This window comes from Mastomys coucha, unplaced genomic scaffold (genome assembly GCF_008632895.1).
Source record: "Mastomys coucha isolate ucsf_1 unplaced genomic scaffold, UCSF_Mcou_1 pScaffold12, whole genome shotgun sequence".
In the NCBI taxonomy this organism is placed as follows: Eukaryota; Metazoa; Chordata; class Mammalia; order Rodentia; family Muridae; genus Mastomys; species Mastomys coucha.
Window position 1 is genome coordinate 87,867,036 of NW_022196894.1, and position 13,811 is coordinate 87,880,846.

A 13,811-nucleotide genomic window follows, 5' to 3' on the forward strand; every position below is an offset into this window, starting at 1 on the left:
AGCAGGCTGAGCAAGCCAGGGGAAGCAAGCCAGTAAGAAACATCTCTCCATGGCCTCTGCACCAGCTCCTGCTTCCTGACCTGCTTGAGTTCGAGTCCTGACTTCCTCTGGTGATCAACAGCAATGTGGAAGTAAGCTCAATAAACCCTTTCCTCCCCAACTTGCTTCTTGGTCATGATGTTTGTGCAGGAAATAGAAACCCTGATTAAGACGGGGTTTCTCATTAAAAAATTATGAATATTTTCAAGACATCAGTGTCAGATTTTCACTCAACAAAACTCAAGCAGCCTTGTGAGCGCAGGACCTCGTGTGGGTCCTGTGAGAGCTTGTGAGACTGACAGTCTGAGCCTTTATGGGCATGAGGCTGGGTGTGAGCTGTGGAAGTGTGGCACTGTGCTGAGTAGTAGGCCGGGTAGTGTGACCTCAGTGACACACTGATAGGTCTCAGAGTGTCCAGCAGTCAGGCTTGTTAGACTCTCTGAAGTTGGTCTCCAGAGCACTTTCTCAAGGTCCCCAGGCCTGGGACAAGTTTTATATGTGTGGTTTTGCTGAATTTAAATGTTATTCTCTATTGCTAGTCCACAGGGTTGTTGTTGTTGTTGTTATGCATGGTGTGTGTGTGTGTGTTTGTGTGTGCTTGTGTGTGTTAGAGAGACAGACAGATAGGGTTACAGAGGTAGAGAGACGGAGAGATAGAGATAGAAACATACCTAGCTAGCTAGGTGGGTAGGTAGACAGACGGCAGGGTGACAGAGGTAGAGAGATACAGAGAGAGATAAAATAGATAGATAGATAGTAGATAGATAGATAGATAGATAGATAGATAGATAGATAGATGGGTAGACAGAGAGTTAGAGGTCAGAGGGCAACCTCAATTATGAGCCCTTGCCCTTCTCTTAGTTTGAGACAGGGTCTTTCTGTTGTTCAGTGCTGTATATGCCAGGCTATCCCATCTATAAACATCTAGGGATGCTCTTGTCTCCACCTCCCATCTCCATGTGGGCACATACTGGGGTTACAGGTGTGCTGTGGACTGCATCTGACTTCGCACAGATTACAGAGAACTCACTCCTCAGACTTAGGCAGGAAGCGCTTCACTTGAGCCACCTCCCAGCCTTATCTGGTGCATTTTTTAAAATAATGTTTGCTTTAATCCTCAAACATGGAATTGATTTGTATTAGTGGTATGGTATGGCAATTGATTCAGCATTTACCCTTGGTTGTTAACCAAATGGCCTAACATCATTTATTGGATGGCTATTTTTCCCTTCCAATTCACTGTATCAAAGGTCCCATGTAAATACACAACAGGAAGATAGTGGGGCTTTTGCCCAAAGAAGAGATACTGTGCTCACATTTTATCAAAAGCACTGGGAAGGATTGGAAGAGAGATGTCTTAAAATGGCTTTCATGATGCCTAAACCACATATAAAAACAGCGTATTGGAGTTAGATTTTCTTTAGAGAGAGTTATGGTGAACTCTAAGTTCTCCCATCTCCAAGTGGTGGCTTCTTGCTTGCCTTCCATCTCAGGTTTAAGGAAAGAGGCTCCACACAGGACAGAGAGCCACTGCTCCTAGCCTACAGTGGTGGTGCTGTCTGGTGTCTACATGCTAGACACACATCAAATTTGGAGCAGTGATGGCTCAGTGGGTAAGACCTGCATAAAACACTGGATGTGGCTGTGTGGTCATGTGACTACAGTTCTGGAGGACAGGAAAAGGGACAGGAGCATCACTGGACAGCCAGCCAAGCTGAAAGTAGCTCTGGGTTCAACAAGAGATTTCAATCCAGGGCATTAAAATGGAGAACCACAGAGGAAGGCATCTAGCATCCTCCCCTGGCCTCTGAATGCATATTCATGGGGTGCCTGCACCTTCATGCACAGACATAGATCTATACATACATGTGTGCATGTACACACACAGACACACACACACACACACACACACACAATGAAAGAGAGAGAGAGGGAGAGAGAGACACACACGCAGGCAGAAAGAGACAGAGAGAGCAAGCAAGCGTGAAAGAGACAGACACACACATACAGAGAGGCAGAGAGACAGAAAGAGAGAGGCAGAGAGAGACACACAGACAGACACGCACACAGAGGCAGAGAGATACAGAGAGAGGCAGAAAGAGACAGAGCAAGAGGGAGAGAGGCAGAGAGATAGAGAGTCAGAGACAGACAGACAGACAGACACAGAGCCAGAGAGAGAGAGCAGAGAGAGAGGGGAGCCACTCAAATCCAAGTGTTCAAGATGCTCTATGGTTCTCCATTGCCAGGGGAGGTAACTGAAATCCCAGTTGCCCCTGTGCCCTCTCCAAGAGTGCCTTCCGCATTCTCTCCCTGCCGTGGGCCTCACAGGGCCCTCACAGTAGCAACCACCTAGATCCCTGTTCTCAGATGCCCCTGAGCTGAGGAAGAATGAGAAGAGACTGGAGCATCTACCCAGTTGGCTGTCTCTGCTTGTGGCCACTGGTCCTGAACTCAGGTAATCTCCCTTCTGATTTCTCCAAAGATGCAGAACTTCCCAGAACTCGGGCCAGCCCCAGAGGACTGAAGCTGCGCCCCACTTCTAGGAGCAGTCCCCACTTAACTGTCTCATCTTCGCTTTCCCTTCTTTTTCCAGTGAGAAGGAACTCCATGGGATGCTCTAGCGCCTTTCACAAGACGGTACTTTGGCTTCTCCTGTTAACCGTAATTCTGACTGTTTATTGTGGAGGCATTAGGAACGAGAAGCATACCTCAGAAAAGAGAGGCTTGCTGCAGAAAACCTGGAGGGTTTCCTCTCACACAATTCCTAGGCCCAGAGCTTAAAATATATCTCTGTGCCCCAAGCCAGGGACTCTCACATTGATGTCCAAGGCACACCTTCTCCTTTCATTATACTTCTGTACATCCAAAAGCCCTTCTTTATCACAGCTATTTCTATTACCTGGATTTGAACCCAGAACCCTTTGCATGTTAGGCCAGCACCGTGTCACTCAGAATGTCCTAAGCCTTTTTATTGCCTGTGTCCAGTAGAACTCACAGTCTCCCTCTGCCAGCATGTCCCTAAGCCCCGCTCCACCCTATACTCTGCCCCTCCTTCAGTCATGCTCCTGTGGTCAGGGCACCGGCCGCATCTGACTCCCTGAACTCTCAGCCCACAGTCACTTATATCTGCTTCCCTGTTCCTCCCCAGTGTAAGCTCAATGCGGCCCTCTGAAACCCACATGCCCAAACCTCCACTTTGATGTGATGATGCGATCGTTTATAAGATGGGCAGGTTGCTGGACGTGATTGAGTCATAGAGCAGCCCTTAAGGGCGTAGTGGCCTCACCAGGAAGACCGTGGAGGTCCCTCAGTGCCCCGGAGACAGAGAAGCAGCGTCATTCATGAAACAGGAAGGAGGCCCGCATAGACACTTCGCTGACTCTGCAGTCTTGGACATCAGCCTCCAGGGCTGGGAGAGAGAAACACCTGCAGCTCCAGCCATCTGCACCGCGTGCTTCTGTTACAGCTGCTCACCCTTTCCTATTGTCTTCTCTTCCCACATCAACTCTGCCTTCAAGGCTCTCCGTTTAACTTCCAGCGCCGCACCAAGTCTTTCCGTCCGTCTCAGCACCCCTCTGCTATGGATGGTACTCTCCAAAGGACCTTCGTTACTTCTCCGTGTGTGAGATTTTGAGGGCTACCTGGTTTTACTGCTATCAAGGAAGCCAGCATTGTGTTTTCATTTGTTTGCTAATGCTATATTATAAAAACCTTGCAAAAAAAAATTCCACAGGGAAACTAACCAGACCCCAAGTTGACGCATCTCATTGAACGTCTATGCAGTTAGAGTAGCCATTCTGAACTGTGGAGATTCACATTGTGTTTTGTGGGTTTTATATTATTATTGAATGCACTTATTCATGACCAAAAAAGGAAAAATCCATAACATGGTCAAAACTAGAAAAAACATTAGTTTTATATCCTCCTTGGTGACTCCAGTACATTGTCTACAATCAGTCTTTGCTCATGACCCACTGTACTGTATTCTCATATACATTTCTTCACACACACACACACACACACACACACACACACACACACACGCACACGCACACGCACACGCACACATGCGCATGCACGAATGCACACACACACACACATGCACGCGCACACACACACATGCACATACACGCACATGAGACTAGGGTCCACATACATGGAGGAACATGCAGTTTTTTCCTTTTTGAAACTGTTACCTCACTTAATGTCCATTCCTTATGTTGGGGTTACAGCTATGCAGGGGCACATTCAGCCTTTACGTGGGTTCTAGGAACCCTTATGCTTGTACTGCAGGCACTTTATCCACTGAGCCCTGGCCCCTGCCCTCCCAAGCCCTTTTGGTATCTGATGATCTTGTAGTATTTTTGTACTTTTTGTTGTCTCTAGTGTGTTTCCTACTACTACATGTGGTTCTGTTATCTTTGCTGTGTAAAAGCCTCTCAAGCTTAGTGGCAAGTGACAGCAATCGCTTCATTATAACTGTATAGTCTATGAGTGAGGCATTCTGAGAGGGTGCCGTAAGTGTTAGCCGCTGTTCTGTTGCTGTGATAAAATACCATGGTCAAAAGCAACTTAAGGAAATGTTTCCTTTGGCTCACAGTTCTGGATGGCTAAATGTCCATAATGGTAAATGGCATGATGGCAGAAGCAGGAAGCCGGGAACCACATGTCAGTTACACACAGAACACACAGGCACACACACATGCACTCACCCATATACACATACACACAGCAGGGGCAGGAAACTGACGGACCACATCTCAACTGCAGAGGAGACACATATGCACATACATGCACACATGCACATGCCCATACACACAAGTGCACACACACAGCAGGAGTAGGAAGCTGAGGGACTATATCTCAACTGCACACAGTACACACACATGTTCACACACATTCACACATGCATGCATGCACACATACACAGAGGGAAAGAGAAAGGGAGAGGGAGAGAGAGCAAGAGGAAGAGGGAAAAGGAGAGAGGGAGAGGGAGAGAGAGAGAGAGAAGGAAAGGGAGTGAGGGAGGGAGAGAGAAAGGGAGGGAGAGAGAGCAAAAGAGAGAGAGCTGGAAATGCAAAAGGCTATAAAGCCTGCACCCCACAAAGCTACATCTCCTAAAGGTTCCATATCCTCCCCACAAAAGTGCCACCAACTGGGGACCAAGTGTTTAAACACACGAGTCTATGGAGTTCTATTCAAACACAACACTATGCCATCTCCCTCTCAGTTACTGAGGCAGAAGAGCTTGAGCCACAGGAACCACTTCCAAGGTGCACCTTGCCTGAGGCCTCCGGAATCCAGGTTGAGCAGGCTGAGTGCTTACACTTGGGCCTCATAAAGGGTGAGTCAATTTAGAAAGCACATCCTGAGGTTGCAGGAGCCATTTCTTCATATTCCAAGAGATCCTGGTGGGAGAGGCTGTCTTTCCCAGCCCCATGTCAACCGTCACACTACATCACCTCTCTGAGCTCTGTTGGTTAAGTCGTCACCTATCCATACTCACAAGGAAGGGACATGGCCTTCTCAGGTCGAACCTCCGACTCAGCACAGTCAGCTCCACAGATGGAGTGCAGCTGAGTACACGAACATTGACCAACCTGGCAGAGCAAATACCTCTGCCTTCCACAGTTAACTCATGATCGCTTCTTTAATGTATTTCTGTTACTTTTGGTGCATACAACACGTTATTTTAACCCAATGACTACTCCTAGAAAGTACTATTAGGATTATAATATTATCTTCTTAGGATGACAGCTTTCGATATCCACAAATATTCTTGTGCTTTGCAACGTGGCTGCGTGGTCACGCATTCTGCCAAACAGTGTACTGCGCTCACTGGGTCTCATAGTGGTGACTACTGGATCCTTCCTATCTTCCCTTATCAGTAGGACACACTTTCCAAGGCTTTCAGGAGATGCCTGAAGCCACATGTAACCTAAAACTCTGTATGTAACCCAAGGGTTTGACATCAAACACCAATAAAATAAAACATGCCAGGCTTATATCAGACCGTTGTAAAAATCTACTGTAAGAAATGTTATGTGAAAGTGGTCTCCAGCAGATTGTCCTGTGCTCAAGCTCCATGATGCCTGCAGCAGGAGATGTGCTCACGTGAGTGGCTCTGGCAGGGCAGGGGGATTCGAGGTCTGGCTGCCCTGTCTAACTGCAACGGAGGATGATCTGGATCCATTTTCCATTTAACGCCCTCACACTGTCGAGGGCTGTGGCTGGCTGTCAGAGAGGGTGACCTGCACAGAAACCAGTTCTTTCCATCCCCAACATTAGAAACCCACAACTGGTTGAATCTGTGGGTGCAGAACCCATGGCCACACAGGTGTTAACTTCATATTAGATATTTTTATTAGTGAATATTTGGGGGATGATTAAGATATATTTATTGAAATGTCTTCCCATTTCCTCTTTTTCTTCCTTCGTTCCCCCCTCCCCTTCCCTTCTGTTATGGTTTATATATGCTTGGCCCAGAGAGTGGCACAATTAGAAGGTATGGTCCTTTTGGAGTAGGTTTGTCACTGTGGGTATGGGCTTTAAGACCCTTATCCTAGCTGCCTGGAAGTCAGTATTCTGCTAGCAGCCTTCAGATGAAGATGTAGAACTCTCAGCTCCTCCTGCACCATGCTTGCCTGGATGCTGCCATGTTCCTGCCTTGATGGTAATGGACTGAGCCTCTGAACCTGTAAGCCAGCCCCAATCAAATATTGTCCTTAGAAGAGTTGCCTTGGTCATGGCATCTGTTCACAGCAGTAAAACCCTAAGACACTTTCTGATTTTATTTCTTGACAGGGCCTCATGTAGCCCAGGCTGGCCTTAAACTTGCCGTGTAGCTCAGGCTATCCTTGAACTCCTGTAAACACTGAGATTATAGGCATGTGCCACTATGCATGTCACATTTCCTTTTACTTCCTCTTAAGATGTTTTTATTACCATGTATTAATCATACATAATTGTTTCATTGTGACATTTTCATACACATACATAATGTGTTTTGATAATATTCACCATACCCTGTGTCCCTCTCTTGCCTCCTTCCCATCTATTGATCTCTGTCCTCTTCCCAGACAGGTCCCCATCTGCCTTCATGAGGTTTGTGTGTGCGAGTGTATTCATATGTGTGCATGCGTATGTGTGTGTGCATGTGTGTGCATATGTGTGTATGTGCCTGCATGTGGTGCATGTATGTGCATGTGTGTATGCATGTGTACATATGTGTGTATGTGCCTGCATGTGGTACATGTGTGTGTATATGTCTGCATGTGGTGCATGTATATGTGTGTATGTGTGTGCGCATGTGTTTGTGCATGTGTGTGCATACGTGTATGTAGATGTGTGTGCATGTGTGTGTGTTTCTGATGACACTGTGCTTCATCAGGGTTTAGAATTGTTTACAGGAGTGTGGTGAGAGCTTGTTCACAAAAGTGTGACCACTGGTGGGTTGCTCTGTCACTGAAGAAAATGGCATGGATACTGCCTTTTGGTGTATAAATCTTTGCATGTTTAGAATAAAATTTGATTTTGTTGCTGTTACTTCACGGTAATAGGAATAAAACCAAGGCCTTGCTCATGCCAGGCAGTTTCTGCCACTAAGACTCTACCCTGCTCCTCACACATTCACAGGGATTCTTTCAAGTATAAATTCCTAGAACTAAAACTGCTGGATTAAAAGAGAACACATTTACAAGATTTTATATATATAAAATCTTATATACATATCTCACAATATGTTTTTTTTTCAATTCTAAAGAACCAAAACTGAACATTCTACAGTGTTCTTGTTCTTCTCATAGATCTTAAATTTAACTTATTTTCTTTTAAAAAAATCAGGAATAAATGTGTTCTTCCTTCTAAATATTTACCTTTATGATTTTAGCTTTGTTATAGTTGACATTTCAATAAGATCAGTGCAACTGAAAAGACATATCAGAAGCATTTCTAAAAATATCCCATCACTATGAAAGTGTTCAGATTTGAAAAGGAAGTGTGCCCATAGGAATTGAATCCCACTGCAAACCGATTCGTCTCAGTTTCGAGGAGTGAAGAACATTGTGTGGCAAGAGTCGTGACAGCTGCATGGCACCCCAACTTACAAACTCAGTTGAACAAAAACCAAACAGAGGAAAAAAATTAAAGTTTTAGTTTCGATGTGATACCATGCTGTATACCTTAAAATAAGACCATGTTCTGTAAGCCTTTAACAATTTTACAAAAATGTTTTCTGAATTCCTGACTTTTAAAAGTTAGTTTTATTTAACTGTTGCAGGTGTTTTGTCTGCATGCGTGTCTGTGTACCGTATGCATATGCATGCCTAGTGCTGCAGGGGGCCAGAACGCAAGGGTTGAAGTTCTGACAGTTATGAGCCAACACATAAGTGCTGGGAATTGAACCCATGACCTCTGGAAGATCAGCCAGTGCTCTTAACCACAAAGCCAACCTTTGAGGGACTATTCTGCCTGCTATGGTTTGACTGTGGCTTAGTGTGATCCCAGAGACTCATGTGATTGCATCTTGGCCTCTAGTATCTCACTGTGTACATGGTGGTCACTGTAAAAGGTGCTATCCCATGGGAGGGAGTTAGTGGGCTGGTTACTTTTATGTCAACTTGACACAAACTAGAGTTATCTGCGAGGAGGGAGCCTCAACTGAGAAAATGCCTCCAGAAGATTGGTCTGCAGGCAATAGGGGCATTATCTTAATTAGTGATTGATGGGAGGGTCCAGCTTGTGGTGAATGAAGACACCCCTCTGGTGGTCCTGGGTTCTGTGATAAAGCAGGCTGAACAAGCCATGGCGAGCAAGCACTCCCCTTTGGCCTCTGCATCAGCTCCTACCTTCAGGTTCCCGCCCTGTTCGAGTTTCTGTTCTGAATTCCTTTGCTGATGGACTGGGATGTGGAAGTGTAGGCCATATAAGGCCGTTCCTCCCCAGGTGGCTTTGGTCAAGGTGTTTCAGCACAGCAATAGCAACCCTGACTAAGGCATTGGTCCTGATTAGTTTCCGTGAAAGAATATTGTTACAAAACACAATGAGCCTGGCTTCTGGACCTTGACAGCTTGCTTCCTGTCTTGCCAGCACACTGCTGTGTCTTCCCATTATGGGAACCCCAATCACAACGGTCACCTCGCTTATTATGATGTAACAAAATGGCCCTGCCTAGAGGTGGAACTGATACCATCTAGTCTTGGAGACTAAACTCTGAGTCAAATAACTGTTTTTCTTTAATAAGGAACAGTGTCATGATATTTTGTTATGGCAACAGGAAACTAAGATATCATGTCTTGCCATTTTGCACCACTTTGGTTATATTGACAATGGGTACTGACATACGAATTAATTTGAGTTTTCTCATTGAAGTTTCAAGGAAAAGAAGCATGATTGCAGAGTATAAATAAAAAAATCTTGCACTTATAATGTATAGTTAGCCTCTCCCTGAATTTGTTTTCAATGTGACATGCTTAAAAGTTGCACATTTTGGGTCAGCAGAGGTGGTCCAGTGGGTAAAAGTGCTTTTCTCCATGCCCGATGAACTGAGTTCAGTTTCCGGAATGCACATGTTGGCAAAGAACCAACTCCGTCCAGTTGTCCTCTGACTTCCACACACATGTTTAGCATGTATGCACCCCCACACACCTGCACCTGCATGCACAAAATGAGTATGTAAAGTGTAACTAGAAAGTTGCACATTCTGCATGTGATTTCATAATAGTAAATCACATACTTAGTTTGTTTGGTGTGATGTCTACCTTCTTTAACAATATGAGGCCAGTGACATATACAACATCTACTTATGTAAGGCTGGCATAGTGTTGTATACCTGTTGTCATAGCTCACAGGACCTTAAGGCAAAGGGATCACTAGTTTGAGGCCTCCCTAGGCTATATGTAAGACTCTGTCTCAAAACTCCAACCAGCTAGGGGCTAGAAACATGGCTTAGTGGTTAAAAACATATAGTACTCTTCTATAAGGACCAAACTCAGTTCCCAGCACAGGATCAGGCACCCCATAGTTGACTGTAACTCCAGCTCTAGGGGACTCAGTGCCCTCTTCTAGACTCCCAGGGTATCCTGCCCTCATGTATACATACCTACACACAGGCACACACATATACACACAGTTACAAATAAGATAAATATAAAGAATTTAACCAACAAAGCAAATATACCCTATGTATCTATATATCGCTATATAGCACTGTATGTGTATATATGTACATATATAATATATATGTGTACATAATACTTACATATGTATGTGTATGTGTGTGTATTTACACAACTACCTACTTTTTTTTTTTTTTTTTTTTTTTTTTTTTTTTGAGACAGGGTTTCTCTGTATAGCCCTGGCTGTCCTGGAACTCACTCTGTAGACCAGGCTGGCCTCCAACTCAGAAATCCACCTGCCTCTGCCTCCCAAGTGCTGGGATGAAAGGCGTGCGCCATCACTGCCCGGCAACTCCTTACTTTCTTAGAGTATGGCAATGAAATACAATACCAAAGGATCCAAGTGATTAGACTGAAAGCAAATTTATTTATATTACTTTTTTTTTTAAGCAGTGCAGCAGCAGCAGATTGCTGTCCAAGAACAGAATTCATCTTCAGTGACACGGCCATTGTTAGTAACTATCACTAAGTTAATGGCCACTTGTGGAATTCAAGCTCCTGTCCTTCCACTATCTCCTTTGCCTGTGTCCATTAAGTGAGATATCACTGTGAGAGATTGTGATTGAGTTCTGGAATGGGTGCTAGGACAGAGTCCCGGCTGGCCTCTAGCTTGTCCTCTTCCTGCCTCAGCATCTCGAGGGTTGGGGTAACAGGTGTGAGCAGCCATGCCTGGATATGAAGAATTTTCCATCATGTCACCTGCAGGGTTGCCTGTTTGGGTGACTGTGAGGTTAAACTTTGCTTCTTCCTTTTTCCCATTACTGCCTTGGAGACATTAATATTCCCTGCTATCTGTTTCTCTGGGACAGAAGGAGAAGGAGAAGAGGAGGAGGAGGAAGAGAAAGAGGAGGAAGAACACAAGGAGGAGGAGGAGGAGGAGGAGGAGGAGGAGGAGGAAGAAAACAAGGAGGAGGGGGAAGAAGACAAGGAGGAGGAGGAGGAGAAGAAATAGAAGCAAGAGCTTGTAAGATGAGTTTGAAAAGATGAAATAACCAGTGATTTAAGATTTAAGATCTGGAGGCTGGAAAGATAGCTCAGAGGTTGAAAGCACTGCTCTTCCGGAGGACCTGGATTCAATTCCCAGTCCGCACATGTCAGCTTATAACTGTCTTTAACTCCTGTTCTAGGACACCCTTGATCTGACACCCTTGCACAGACATAACGTGCAGTCAAAACACCAATGTACATAAAATAAAAATAGCAAGTTATATTTAAAAAGATTTAATATCCTTTCCTTCTTCCCAAATAAACACAGAAATGTTCAGATGTGAAATTAGTTTATGCAAGTTCACTGAATAAATAAGAGTGGCATTTTTTTTTCTTTAGACCAAACACATTTTTGTTATACATGGGATCTGCAGTCACCAGCTCAGAGTCTGAAGGCATGACTTTGAATCCAAGGACCACATACTTCAAACATGAGGTCCTGGCTGGGTGGAGTTAGCCAGCCTTCTAGGGCAGCAGTGGACACTTGGAAGTGGACATACTATTTTCTCTTATCTTTTCCTCACCAGTGTCCATAGAGACAATCTGACTGCTCTCAGTGATGGGTTGTATCAGTGATGGGTTGTATTGATGACTTACGATACCAGGAAACAGTATCCCAGAGAGTCAGCCAGATATTTTCAAGGGTACCCAGAGGTACAGATCTACATCAGTGTTGACAGGTCCCATTTCAAATCCATAGGTACCAAGAAAAATAACTTTAGGATATCTAAATCCTTTTTTTATAATTCCTGCAAGTCTGGTAAGTTAGCACAATGGAAGGACAATGGTGACAGGAGCCTTCCTCAGACTCGTTTCACAAATAGCTAGGTCTTCCCTCCTGCGATTTCCCCTCAGGTTGGATCAAACTGGTTCCTTCCAGTCCATTTCCATGGTGCTGCTTTCCCTTGGCACTGGCCTTTGTTCCTTGGGTTCTTCAGTGTTACCTTGCAGGTCAACACTCCATTGGTCAGCCGAGCTTCATGCTTCAGGTTGTATGCGTTTTCTACTGCAGTGTATACTCTTTCACTAAAAGCTGTCATTTTGAGTTGAATTAGGGCAGATCTCATTGAGTTCTTCCATGCAAACCTGGACTCAGCTTCAGTGACACAGCTTTATATTTGTTTGCCTAATCTTTGATGCACAGTCCCTGACTGATTTCCTTTTCAAGTTGGGGTTGTATGGTTTGAACATTGTTTCCTGTTCATGTCCTTGAGGGATTCATAATTGTTGTTGTCAGCCTAGAGCTCTGCCTTGTTTTTTGTTTTTTTGTTGTTATTGCTTTTTAAAGTGAAATTGAAATTTATTTATTTATTTATTTTTAACTATGTATATATGTGTGTGGGCATGTGTGTATGCATATGAAGGCAGGTACCCACAGAGTCTGGAAGAGGGCATTGAATCCCCCGGAGATGAACTTACAGGCAGTTGCGAGTACTCACATGGTACTAAGAATCCAACTTGGGTCCTCTACAAGATCAGTGTGTGCTCTTAACTGCTGACCCATCTCTGTAGCCTCTGTGCCTTGCCTTTCTCTTGCAATCTTTTAAACAATTTCTGTAATTGCCACCTTTTTATAAGTGATCTACCCAAAGGGGCAAAGCCCAATCCATGTCTTAATACTGTACACTGGATTTGAGGTGTGTTTTGGAAGAGACACAAACACTCAAAATTTAGCATCAATGGCTTATATTCCATTCGAGGGATTAGAGCCTTAAGATAGGACACTGAGCAAATGATCCGGACTTGTTATTCTTGATCTCCTGGTCATCCACCTTTGACTTCCTCAAAGCATATAAAATGAAATAATATCCTTGTTTGCTTGTCATCTGTCTCACTCCTAGGGATATCATATTCTTTATCTACATAGCTCTTTATGAGGGTGCTCCTCAGCTTCCTTTGACCTCGCAATAACTGCGCCTGCCTGGCTGGTGGTTCAGCACTCCATCTGGCCTCTGTTAGCTCAAGGTTCTACCACACACATAAATACTGTATTAGTACTTATGTATTTCCTAGAGGAATAGAACTGAGAGAATGAGTATGATGAGCATAGAGAGAATTTATTAGGAAGACTTACAGGTTGTGGTTGGCCAGTCCAACAATGGCTGTCTACCAATGTCCAAAAGTTGTTCAGGCCATGAGGCTAGATGGCTCAACTGGTCTTCAGTGTACACTGGAATCCTGAAAAAGTAATCTCTGATGCCAGTGAAAGAATGAATGCCAGCAAGAGCAAGCAGGCGCGCGCACACACACACACACACACACACACACACACACACACAGAGAGAGAGAGAGAGAGAGAGAGAGAGAGAGAGAGAGTCCGTCTTTCATGTCCTCTATTGAGGCTGCCAGCAGAAGGTGTGGTCCGGATCTTCTCACTTTAGAAGATCCAGATTAGGAACTGAAGAGATGGCTCAGCGGTTAAGAGCATTGACTGCTTTTCTAGAGGTCCTGAGTTCAATACCCAACAACCACATGGTGGCTCACAACCATCTGTAATAAGATCCAATTCCCTCTTCTGGTGTGTCTGAAGAGAGTGACAGTGTACTCACATACATAAAATAAATAAATCTTTAAAAGAAGAGGAAGAAGAAGAAGAAGAAGAAGAAGAAG